The sequence below is a fragment of the Myotis yumanensis genome, unplaced genomic scaffold (assembly GCF_028538775.1).
Source record: "Myotis yumanensis isolate MYYU_CA2020_CCGP unplaced genomic scaffold, mMyoYum1.0.hap1 SCAF_8, whole genome shotgun sequence".
NCBI classification, from domain to species: Eukaryota; Metazoa; Chordata; class Mammalia; order Chiroptera; family Vespertilionidae; genus Myotis; species Myotis yumanensis.
In genome coordinates, this window is record NW_027223759.1 from 64607128 (window position 1) to 64620744 (window position 13617).

The following is a 13617-nucleotide window of genomic DNA, read 5'->3' on the forward strand; positions in this document are numbered from 1 at the left end:
TTAAGAGATATAGGAAGTGTGTTGCTGATTAGAAGGTGGCGTGTTTTATAAGATTCCATGGGTGGAATCTTCCTTGGTTTATTATTTCATTTGGGTGTGTTTATAAGGGACGTTAATTAGGAAGAGCAGGTGGCACTGTGCTAAAGCATCCTTTTCTGAATTGTTGAGTGCCAGGCATCAAAGCAAGGCCTGTTACTTGCATGATTTTATTTAACCATTATACCAACCCAGAGAGGTAGCTTACTATTTGTTCTATTTTTCATAGGTGAAAATTTTTTGAGTTTTAGGTAGGGTAGGTAATTTACCCAAGGTCACACAGCTAGTAAGTAGCCAAACCAGAACTTAATGTTGCTTGAAGTGAGAAGGTTATAGAAATCTTCCATTTCCCAGGTGGAATGGTTTTAGGCTTTTCTGGGAAGTGGTGAAATGACCTCTGCCTTTTCTTAGCATCTTAGTCCATAAAATGGGCTAAAGGCTGGATTAATGTGGGGATCAAATGAGATATGTTAAAATATTTCTTAAACTGGAAATTATACTTTAAATATAAGGCATTATGTTCTCCCTTCATTTAGAACCTGCTTTGTGGGGAACTGATATAGGGTTGAGCCTCGGACTGACCTGCTGGCAAAGTCACAAACAAGTCCCAGCTTAGAGGGCTCAGTCCTCTTAGCTTAATTAGGCTTGACCTTATAACACTCCCTAGATCTTATCTGGGAAGCTAATGGGCTGAGGGAAGTGCAGGAAGTGTAACTATGGTCAAAACAAGTGAAACTCACAAGAACTGTGTAACTATGGTGACCACTGCCTTGGTGACCTCTTACTATAAAAGGTTGGTGCGGCCTGAGCACCAGTGGAAGTCCTTCCTCTTGAGTTGGACTTACCTGCCTGGCCCCCTATATTCCCAAATTATCTCTTGTCTCTTCTCTTTCATTTGTGTGTGGCTCCTCTTCCAGATCCTGAACCCTGAACCATGCGGGGCGTGGAGGGAAACATTTACAACACTGCTTCAAGAGTGATCAGTTTAGCTAATGAATATGGCATAGGTTCTGGTTGTGTCCAGGGCATTCTATTAAGACTGAATGTTGCCCTAGCTGGTTTGGCTTAGTGGGTAGAGCATCAGACTATGGACTGAAGGGTCCTGGTTCGATTCCAGCCAAGGACACATGCCTGGGTTTCGGGCTCCATCCCCAGTAGGGGGCATGTAGGAGGCAGCCAATCAATGATTCCCTTTCATCACTGATGTTTCTATCTCTCTCCCTCTTCCTTCCTCTCTGAAATCAATAAAAATGTATCTAAAAATTAAAAAAAAGACTGAATGTTTGCAGGGTTTAGGCGGTGAAGGGATTTCCATCTCAGTGCCTTGTGTTATTTCCTGACAGTTTGGAGAGTAAGAGTGTTAGTGCTGGTTGAAAGTGGCACAGCAAAAAGATGCCAACGTTTGCATGAGTGCTGTGCACACTCACACTTTTGGAGCTGAGCTATGTGAGTAATAAATCACCTCTACCTTTGTAGAAGAAAAGTAGTTGCCCATTTTCAAATATTAAAATCCAAATGAGGCAGAGGAAAATGGGCTAAAATGATGATTTAGTGCAAAAGGCAGGATTGAGCCCGAGTTTCAAGTACAAAAGAAAAAAACAAAAAGCAATCCGGGTTCTTCTCCCTATACAAATTCCTATGGGAAAGCAATATACAATGAAGTAATTGAATAAATAACATGAGCTATTTATAAGATGAAATTTCTCTTCGTGGAAAGAAGGTCCTGAATGCAAAATGTAAAATATTTATCTTCTTGCTATTCACTATTGTTATTTTAAATAAGGCTGCCTAGTTCATTAATAATGAAGAAGACAGCAGAACACTGTCATTCTTGAGATGACTGTACAAATTTATAATAATTTATCATTTCTAGGTACTTGCTTTTATTTATTAGTTTTTCTGCACATCAATATCTGAAGAATGGAGGCTATCAAATTGTTCTTATTTAATGGATTCAGGAATGCTGCAGTGCACAGAGGTGAGCTTCCTATGAGGCAGTGTTCTGAGGAAGGGGTGCATAAAAGGACTTGGATTTAGGTTTCTTTTCATGTCAAACATGCAGAAGCCCCTAGTGCAGGGGTTCCCAACCTGTGGGTCGCAAACAATGAAAATACATCCTGCATATCAGATGTTTACATTATGATTCATAACAGTAGCAAAATTACAGTTATGAAGTAGGAACGAAAATAATTTTATGGTTGGGGGTCACCACAACATGAGGAACTGTATTAAAGGGTCGCAGCATTAGGAAGGTTGAGAACCACTGCCTAGTGCATTGCCTCCAGCTACCTCATTTTTCAAAGGAGACAATGGAAGCCTAAATGAACAAACTGGTGGTGAAGGGGTTGTGACTAGAACTCTGGTACTTTGTTTCTTGAAGCTCAGCTCCACCCTAGTGTGCCTCACACTAAACCACTCCAAGCACTACATTATCAGGGAAGCTGCTCTCGGCCTCTGCTTTGCCTTCCGAATGGAACTGCGGTATGGTGGGTGCGTGGAAGTCAGGACGCAATGGGAGTCAGCTTTGTAGAGGATTTCAAAACTTCCTTAAGCAATTTTTCAGCCCACAACATTTGCATTGGCTTCCCTCCCTGCCCACCTTATCATCATCTCATTCCCCACCAGACAACATGTACAGATGCCGCAGCCACAGCCTCAATTTTCTTGAAGCCACCAGTTCCTGCAAAGCCAAAGGGAAACAGAGGGGAGGGCTGAGCACTCTAGGCTCAGTTTCTTCCTGGAATTTGGCCCACATTTCCTCTCTTTCCTCCAGATTGCTTGTCTCTCTAGTAACCTCAGCTTGTTTTCCAGGCTGGTACTGATGGTGAAACGCAGACCCATGTGCTCACGTGTAACTGTAGGGCCAAGACAGTGACGTAAGCTAGCTGAATGCTCCTAGAACTAGCCAGATGGTTGTCAACAAGGTGCAAAGTGAGGCTGAGAGTGGCTCTGCCAGGGAAAAAGAGGGATGCAGGTAAAGCACAGGACCGGCTGAATTCCCAGTCTCATCTCAGACACCGCTGCTTTTAATTCAATGCCATATTGCGTGGTACCTAGGCAGGACTAGCTGCTTTGGAGTCAGATTAACAAACATGCTTCAGACATTGTGTGGGGTATTAGAAATATGAGCCAAGAATAAGACCTGTTCCCCTGTCCTCCAATGATTTCATGTACCTTCTCAGCATCGCCAGAAGATGATAAAAATCCAGACATCTGAGCTTCACTCCAAACCTGCTGAATTCAAATCTCTGGGGGTTGAGCCTAGGGACCTGCTAGTGAAATAAGCCTCCCAGGTAAATCTCCCTAAATTCTGAGGGAAGACTAGCGAGAGAGAGAGAGTTTTGGGTGGTTCCACATTTGAAGTGGAGGGACACTAGAAGTGTGTCCTAGATGAACCCTGATGGAATCCTGATACCTGGAGGCAATCTTTGATTTTGGAGCTGCTAGGGCCTTTGGGTGATTGGCTGGGCTTCTATACGTGTGAAGGAAGAATGTCTGAGGCTAATTAAGGGAGTTTTTATTAATTTGAGTAGCCAAATCAAGTCAAACTCAGATTAGGAAATATTTCCTGATACCTACTATGGTCATGGCAATTTGGGGGATGAAGCACTTCCATTTCATGTAGCAGTGGACAGCAGACTTACCTATGCAATCCAGGGTTAAAAATAAGTAAAACTGTAGAGTGTCTGCCCTTGGGGAACATGGGGAACATCATTATATATGGGGGGGGGGGCATTTAAATGTGCTACTGAAATTCTGGAGTGACATCAGCATCATGGTAATGGAAGATGTCTCTCCTTTTCTTACCCCCCTTCTTAAAAAATATTTTTATTGATTTCAGAGAAGAAGGGAAAGGGAGAGAGAAATAGAGACATCAATGATGAAAGAGAATCATTGATTAGCTGCCTCCTGCACACCCCCTACTAGGGGTAGAGCCACAAGCGGGTTTTGTGCCCTGACCAGGAATGGAACTGTGACCCCCTGGTTCATAAGCCATACTGGCTGGGCTGTTCCCCTTTTTAACAACTAATTAGGCATCCTTACATGAATAAAAGTGTCTCTGTGGGAGTTGTGGGATCCAGCACCATACACCAAGGGACCGGGGAGGAACCTTGCCCAGCTGTATATCCAGTAATAGGCAGGCAGACCTCAATATGGGATGTAAAACCAGTGGGAGCCAGCAAATCTGCCCTAACCCCTCTGGCTGAGGTTGGGGAAACATGAGGAGCACTGAGTTGAGAGGTATCCACAGACAAGAGAGGCTGTAGAGTCTAGCCTTCTAGAGGGGGAGGTTCCAGTGCTCCATTGGACAATCTGAGAGAAGAGGGGAAGGGAGGGGAGCTGAGTCAGATGCATGTGGATATTCACTGTTGGGGACATAGCTTTTTCGAAGGCCCATGAAGTAAGTGAGTTCTCCTTTCCACTAGCTAAAAATTACACACACTGCGCACTTTCCACAGGCACCCTTCTAACAGCTTCTAAGTGCTAACCTCCTTTCATTCTCCCAGCAACATGATGACTTCGGTATTATCACTCTACCCATTTTCCAGATAGGAAAATTTTGGGACAGGAAAGTTAGGTCAATTGCCCAATGTTATGCGGCAAATGAGCTGTAGACCCAGGATTGAAAGTTCAGCAGTCCATTCCTGGGGCTTTGGTGCTATCTCTCAGCTCAGGGAGGAACGTGCTCTGCTACGCAGCATTCTCTTCCCTCCAGGCTTTTGCAGAAAAGCTCCTGCTGGTACCAGGCAGAGGAGGAGGCTGGCTGTAACCCTAGGAATGCCCAGATGAAGGAGAGGATAAGAGAGGATAAGAGAGGCTAAGGCAAGCATGTCAAACTCAAAGGCTAACACGGGCCAAATAAACAAGGTTTAAGTTGATGTTGGCTGCAAAAAAACACAAGCTTCAATTTTCATAGAAACACAGGTTTATTTCGATAGAGACATGCTGAGTACAAAGGGCTGAAATAAATGAGTCATTGCTAACATACAATAATAGAACATTTTAATAAAAATTAATATTTTTTCTTTAACATTAACTTATCAGACACGGAATAACTGCACAAATTAATAAGCGTAATGCAAATAAACCTATTTTTCTTGTTCTCCGAAAGCGAACTATTTCCTGTTGCGCACACCAAGCAAGTCAGTACAAGACTAATGACGTGGCAATTGGCTGCTAAGATATTCGCTGCTAGTATTAGCGGAGAGAAATGGTGCGCCTGCGAGTAAGGCAGGGAAGGGAAATAAATGCAACACGATTATAGTGATCAGTCATTAGCGAACGGTGTAGTTCGTTATTAACAATTATGTATATCAGGGTATTGTAAAAATTAAGTTACAAAATTTTTATTAAAATGTTTCTTACATACCGTCATATGGGCCAGGCCGCAAAAATATTGGTTGTGGGCCGCATGCATCCCACGGACCACACGTTTAACATGCTTAAGCTAAGGGAACTGGAATCATTTGAGACTTATCCTGAGCCAACAAAGGCAGTACAGCATTTCAGGGCATTTCTTCTCTGTCCGGGAGAGTGGAAAGGCAACCAGTGACCTTTCTCAGGGGACTCAGGTGAGCGTTTCTATAGGAGCCAGTGAGCCCTCATTTGGCTGCTATTTTTTAAAAATATATTTTATTGATTTTTTACAGAGAGGAAGGAAGAGGGATAGAGTTAGAAACATCAATGAGAGAGAAACATCGATCAGCTGCCTCCTGCATACCCCCCACTGGGGATGTGCCCGCAACCAAGGTACATGCCCTTGACAAGAATCGAACCTGGGACCCTTCAGCCCACAGGCTGGTGCCCTAGCCACTGAGCCAAACCAATCAGGGCTGGCTGCTATTTTTGCTGGTGGATGCCAGCAGCTCAGAACAGAAATAGGCATGGTTCACTTTATCTAGGATCAAAGATTGGCAATGTGGGTTGTGTAGCTTTAAAAGGTAAAAATTTGAGGAATCCCAGGGTGCTGGCAAGAATATAGAGTGGACTCTTGAACAACATAGGTTTCAACTGTTTGGGTCCAGTTATATGTGGATTTGTTTTCAATAAATACAGCGGGCCCTTCCTATCTACAGGTTTTGCATCTGTGGATTCAACCAACTGTGGATCTGAAACAGTAATTTTGCATTCCCAACTGCAGATTTCCAATGGTGGATTCCCAAGCGTAGATTTAAAATGCTGTTTTCCATGGGTGAATGGTTGAGCTTGCAGATGCATGGGTTCACCATAGAGTGAAAAGTTACAGGTCTAAGGATTTTTGACTGCATAGGGGTCAGTGTCCAATTCCTGCGTTGTTCAAGGGTCAACTGTAGTTGCAATGCCTGACCTTAAGTTTGTATGTAGAGAAAAGTGAAGCTGAGAGACCAGAGAATGGGAGACATAAAGGGTAGGTGTCAGATGGAGGACAAGAGCATCAGAACGGTGAGTCTGGAAGCTGAGAGATGTTGGCTACAGGGCTTGAGGGTGACTGTAAGTGGCCCAAGTAACCCATTGGAGCTCATCAGTGAAGAAGGGAGACATGAGGATGTTGAAGGAATCCTGCACACATTGAGGGTCACTGAGGTCCTGGTGCTAGAGGAACTCCTGGAAGTGTCCTTGCTTGGGTAAAAGCAGTGTGACCCTGAGATAGTCTAAATTGCACAGACCTCTCACAAAGGGAGCTGCGATCAATGGACCATTATAAAGTGATGGCCGTAGTAAGAGGCAGGGGAGACCACCAGATAGGGAGAGGATATAGAAGAGGTGATGCTTGAGCTGAGGCCTCTAAGGAGGAGAGATTCTGGATGGATTGGCCTAAGAGGAAGGCCCTGTGAGTGACAGGAGCAGAGCTCCAACGAGACAAAGCATGAGACAAGCCAAGGAGAGCTGTTTAGAAATTATTTCACTGTAAAATTGTTGCACTTCTTGATCAATTGTGCAAATATGTATATTACTTATTAATATAAGTTGCCTTAAGGGGTTTGCTTTAATGGTATGTAGCCTTTTGACCTCCTAAACCTTTGAAGGACCATGCATGATGGCAGCACAAATACTCTCGTTCTAAAGAGGCCAGTTTTTTTGGGGGGGAAAAATGTACATCTGAATTTCTGAGACAGGCAAATGTATTAATATATTAAATTAGGGAGGTGTTTACAGATCCTTATCTCTTTCTATATCTTATTGCCACGATGTTCATTATAATTTTTTTTCCAGAGGGAGAAAAGTGGGGAGGGGGAGAGAAGGAGATGGTTTTTGAAATTTAATGCTCCAGAAATTTAATGAACCTTTCCTGCCTGTCCTGACCTCTAACTTTGGACAAACACCTCCAACCCGGAACCTTCTGGGGAACATTGTGGCCATATCTGGGGTTTGAGTCATATGAAGGAGAATGTGGATCAGAGTTGTTTTCCTGGAATACGTCTGGAAATCTTTACCAGCTGTAAGGCATTTCTAATAAATCCTTAGTAGCTACAATTGGCTAACAGTGGTTCTCAACCTTCTGGCCCTTTAAATACAGTTCCTCATGTTGTGACCCAACCATAAAATTATTTTCGTTGCTACTTCATAACTGTAATGTTGCTACTGTTATGAATCGTAATGTAAATATCTGATATGCAGGATGGTCTTAAGCGACCCCTGTGAAAGGGTCGTTCGACCGCCAAAGGGGTCGCGACCCACAGGTTGAGAACCACTGGGCTAATATTTTGGGGATTTGGTGAAAATTGAGCTGAGAGAGAGAGAGAGAGAGAGAGAGAGAGAGAGAGAGAGAGTCCCTGAACATAGCACTTCCACCTCTTTTTCCTAAAGTTGGTCCTGGCCCTGCTCAGAAGCTACTTTTCCTTAAGATGCTGATGTGTGAAATAACCCTATCAGCTATTATACTAGTTACTGCATCTAGAAAAACTGGAACCTAGTGTTCTGTGATGTGTGGCTAGAAAGCTAGCTTAGAGAATTTGCTTTAAAAGAGTCTTCTTTTAAAACAGAATAAAAAGGCTTTAATGTTTTGGAGAGAAATGAAAAGGTGACTTTTGTGTGCTTCTTAATGCATATGTGGAGCTTAGAATGGATTTATTATAGAACTCAAGAAGAAAAGATTGAGAAATTAAGGATCATGATGCTTAAAATAGACACCACTATTTTTCTCACTTTAAGCAAAGCAATCTGCTAGGCAGGTGAGATTTCTGAAAGGATAACAATAAAATATCCAGGAGCCTGAAGTGCTATTCCTATGCCAGTAAATATTTCCAATTGGATTTCTGGTGGACTTTTTAAATGTTATCCTAGCAACATATAGATAAGCAGAAGTAGGGGAAACAATCTTCTGAGGCCCTTTACTGTTCAGGCTGACCAAAGAACATGAAGTTAAAGGACAGTGATGCATTTAAAAAATTTTTAATCTCCTACAAAATCAAGTCAGTGTCCAACCATCTGCTTTATTTCTCAGGTTATAGATTTTGTTTATTTTATTTTTAAATCTTTATTGTTGAAAGTATTTCAAATGTTTCATTTCCTCCCCATTGATCCCTCACCCCTCCCTCCCTACCACACCCCAGTCTTTCACCACCCTATTGTCTGTATCCATGGGTTATGATTGTGTGCATATAAGTTCTTTGGTTGATTAGTTCCTATCCACCTACCCACCCACCCACCCACCTCCGCCTTCCCTCTGAGATTCGACAGTCTGTTCCATGCTTATATATCTCTGATCTATTTTAACAGTTTATTTTGCTCATTAGATTCCACATATGAGTGAGATCATGTGATACTTATCTTTCTCTGACTGGCTTATTTCACTTAGCATAACAAACTCCAGGTTCCTTCATGCTATCTCAAAGGGTAAGAGATCCTTCTTTTATATTGCTGCATAGTATTCCATGGTGTAAATGTATCACAGCTTTTTTATCCACTCATCTACAGCTGGGCAATTGGGCTGTTTCCAGATCTGAGCTGCTATGAACATAGGGGTACATACATTCTTTTTGATTGGTGTTTTGGGTTTCTTAGGATATATTCGTAGAAATGGGATCACTGGGTCAATGGCAGCTCCATATTTAATTTTTTGAGGAAACTCCATACTGTTTTTCATAATGGCTGCATTAATCTGCATTCCCACCAGTAGTGTACTAGGGTTCCCTTTTCTCCACATCCTTGCCAGCATTTGTCATTCGTTGATTTGTTGATGGTAGCCATTCTGACAGGCGTGAGGTAATACCTCATTGTCAGTTTAATTTGCATCTCTCTGATGATCAGCGACTTTGAACATTTTTTTCATATGTCTCTTGGCCATCTGTATGTCCACTTTGGAGAAATGTAGGTTATTTGCCAATTTTTTAATTGGATTGTTTGTCTTTCTTTTGTTAAGTTGTATGAGTTCCTTATATATTTTGGATATTAACCCTTTATCAGATGTGTCATTGCCAAATATGTTCTCCCATACAGTGGGCTCCCTTTTCATTATGGTGATGATTTCTTTTGCTGTGCAGAAGCTTTTTATTTTGATGTAGTCCCATTTGCTTATTTTCTCCTTAGTTTCCTTTGCCCAGCAGATGTATCCATAAACATATTGATACTAGAGGCCCGGTGCATGAAATTTATGCATGGGTAGGGTCCCTAGGCCTGGCTAGTGATCAGGGCCAATTGGGGCCTTCTGGCTGCCGGCCAGGGCCTCCTTCATTCTGCGCCCTGGTGGTCAGTGCACGTCATAGCGAGTGATCGAACTCCCAGTCTCCCGATTGAACTCCCAAGGGGACACTTTGCATATTAGCCATATATATATATATATATATATATATATATATATATATATATACTAGAGGCCCGGTGCACAAAAATTTGTGCACTCGGGCGGGGGCGGGGGTCCCCAGCCCGGCCTGTGCCCTGTCGCAGTCTGGGACCCCTCGGGAGATAACTACCTGCTGGCTTAGGCCTGCTTTCGGGTGGCAGAGGGCAGGCCCAATCCCTAGGTGCAGCCCCTGGTCAGGCTCAGAGCAGGGCCGATTGGGGAGTTGGGGCACTGCCCCATCATGCACAGAGCAGGGCGGATTGGGAGGTTGCAATGCCACCCTCAGTCACACTCAGGGTAGGGCCGATTGGGGGGTTGGGGCACCGCCCCCTGTCACACTCAAGGCAGGGTCGTTGGGGAGATTGCGGCGCCACCCCCTGTCATGCACAGAGCAGGGCCGATCAGGGGGTTGGGGCGCTTCCCCCTGTCACGCACAGAGCAGGGCCCATCAGGGGTGTTGGGGCTCCGTACCCTGTCACGCACAGAGCAGGGCCGATCAGGGGCTTGAGGAGCCTCCCCCCTGTCACTCACAGAGTAGGGCCGATAGGGGAGCTGGGGCACCGCCCCCTGTCACACACAGAGCAGGGTGGATCAGGGGGTTGGGGCGCTGCGCCCTGTCACACTCAGGGCAGGGCCAATGGGGAGGTTATGGCTCTACCCTGTCACACACAGAGCAAGGCCTGTGGAGGGGGGTTGGGGCGCCACCCTCTATCACCCACAGAGCAGGGCCGATCAGGGGGTTGGGGCGCTGCCACTGTCACACTCGGGGCAGGGCTGATGGAGAGGTTATGGCTCTACCCTGTCACACACAGAGCAGGGCCCATGGTGGGGGGGGGGGTGGTTTGGGGCGCCGCACCCTGTCACACACACAGCAGGGCCGATCAGGGGGTTGGTGCACTGCACCTTGTCAAACACAGAGCCTCAGGGCAATCAGGGGGTTGGGGAGCTCCCCCGTATCAGGCACAGAGCAGGGCTGATCAGGGGGTTGGGGTGCCTTCCCCTGTCATAAACAGAGCAGGGCAGATAGGGAGGTTGTGGCCCCGCCCCCTGTCACACACAGAGCCACAGGGCAATCGGGGTTTGGGCGCTGCCCCCTGTCACGCTGATCCCGGTGCTGGGAGCCTTGCTGCTCCGCTGATCCCCGTGCCAGGAGGCATATTACCCTTTTACTATATAGAATAGAGGCCTGGTGCACGGGTAGGGGCTGGCTGGTTTTCCCTGAAAGGTGTCCTGGATCAGGGTGGGGGTCCCCACTGGGGTGCCTGGCCAGTCTGGGTGAGGGGCTGAGGGCTGTTTTCCGGAAGCGAGTGACTGAAGCTTCCAACCGCTCCTTGTTTTCTTTTCTTTTTTTTTTTTATTCTGGGCCAGCTTTAGCTCTGAGGCCTCGCCTCTGAAAACATCGATACAATGTTGCTAAAGCCTGGCTGAATGAAAGCCAGTATCTGGGGTTTTGTTTAGCTTCTTATTTGCAACATAGTACATAGTTGCTTAGAGTTGCAGCTGAGAGGCCGGTAAGTCAGGCGGGGAATGTTGGAGTCCTCCTTCACTGAAGCAAGCAAGCCTCATGTTCGCTTCCAGTTGCCTGGCTGCCGGCCGCCATCTTGGCTGACAGTTAATTTACATATACTCACTGATTAGCCAATGAAAAGGGTAGCGGTCGTACGCTAATTACCATCTTTCTCTTTTATTAGTGTAGATAGATGAGAGATGTCTGAGATTTTGCTGTCTATAGTTTCTTCTAAGATTTTTATGGCTTCCCAACTTACATTTAAGTCTTTTATCCATTTTGGGTTTATTCTTGTGTATGGTGCAAGTTGGTTGTCTAGTTTCATTTTTTTGCATGTATCTGTTCAATTTTCCTAGCACCATTTATTGAAGAGATTGTTTTTGCTCCATTGTATGCTCTTAACTCCTTTGTGAAATATTGAGTGTAATGGCTTGGGTCAATTTCTGGGGTATCTGTTCTGTTCCATTGATCTATATGTCTGTTCTTGTGCCAGTACCAAACTGTTTTGATTACAGTGACTTTATAGTATAACTTGATATTTAGTATTGTTCTTTCTCAAGATTACTGTGGCTATTTGGGATATTTTTTGGTTCCATATAAATTTTTTGAGTTATTTGTTCTATCTATATCTGTGAAATATGCCATGGGTAACTTAATAGGGATTGCATTGAATCTATAGATTGCTTTGGGTAGTATGGACATTTTAATAATGTTAATTCTACCAATCCATGAACATGGTATATTCTTCCACTTGTTTATATCTTCCTGTATCTCTTTTTTCAATATCCTATAGTTTTCCAAGTACAAGTCTTTTACTTCATTGGTTAAGTTCATTCCTAAGTATCTTAATTTTTTTCTTTCAATGATAAGTGGGATTGTTTGTTTAGTTTCTCTTTCTGAGAATTCATTATTGGTGGATAAAAATACCATTGGTTTCTGGGTGTAAATTTTGTATCCTGCTACATTGCTGAATTCATTTATTAAATCTAGTAGTTTTTTTAAGTGGAGTCTTTAGGGTTTTCAAAGTTCATTATCATGTCATCTGCAAATAATGAGACTTTTTCTTCCTTCCAATTTGGATGCCTTTTATGTTTTCTTCTTTTCTAATTGCTATGGCTAGGTTTTCTAATACGATGTTGAATCAGAGTGTGGAAGTGGATATCCCTGTCTTGTTCCTGTTCTTAGGGGAAATGGTTTTAGTTTTTTCCCACTGAGTATGATGTTGGCTGTAAGTTTGTCATATATGGCCTTTATTATGTTGAGATATGATCCATCTATTCCAACTTCACTGAGAGTTTTTATCAAAAATGGGTGTTGGATTTTGTTGAATGCTTTTTCTGTGTCTATTGATATGATCATGTGATTTTTGTCTTTCAGTTTGTTTATGTGATGTATCATGTCTATTGATTTGCAAATGTCTTACCAGCCTTGCATCCTTGGAATAAATCCCACTTGGTCATGGTGCATGATCTTTTTAATATATTGCTGTATCTGATTTGCTAATATTTTGTTGAGGATTTTATGTTCACCAGGGATATTGGCTTATAATTCTCTTTCTTTGTAGTGTCTTTATCTGGTTTTGGAATTAGGATAATGCTGGCCTCATAAAAAGAGGCTGGAAGTGTTCTTTCCTCTTGGATTTTTTTGAATAGTTTGAGAAGTATAGGTGTTAGTTCTTCTTTGAATGTTTGGTAAAACTCCCCTGTAAAGCTGTCTGGACCAGTGCTTTTGTTTGCTGGGAGTTTTTATTGTTATTATTATTATTATTATTATTACTGCTTCAATTCCATCAATTGTTATTGCCTATTCAGTTTGTCTAATACTTCCTGATTCAGTTTTTTTTTTGGACTGGGAATTTGGTAATTTATTTCTTTTTTCTTTATTTATTTTTAAATCCTTTATTGTTTAAAGTATTACAAAAGTATCTTTTTTTCCCCATTGACCTCTCCCCAGCCGCTCCCATTCCCCAGCATCCAGCACGTGCCCTCACCTCCCCTCCCTGAGTCTGTGTCCATTGGTTATGCTCATATGCATGCATACAAATCATTTGGTTGATCTCTTATCCCCTCAACCCCTGCCTTCCCTCATAGGTTGGACAGTCTGTTCGATGCTTCTGTGACTCTGGTTCTATTTTTGTTCATCAGTTTATGTTGTTCATTGAGTGAAATTATGTGATATTTATCTTTCTCTGACTGGCTTATTTTGCTTAGCATAATGCTCTCCAGTTGCATCCATGCTGTTGCAAATGGTAAGAAATCCTTCTTTTTTTACAGCAGCATAGTATTCCATTGTGTAGATGTACCACAGTTTT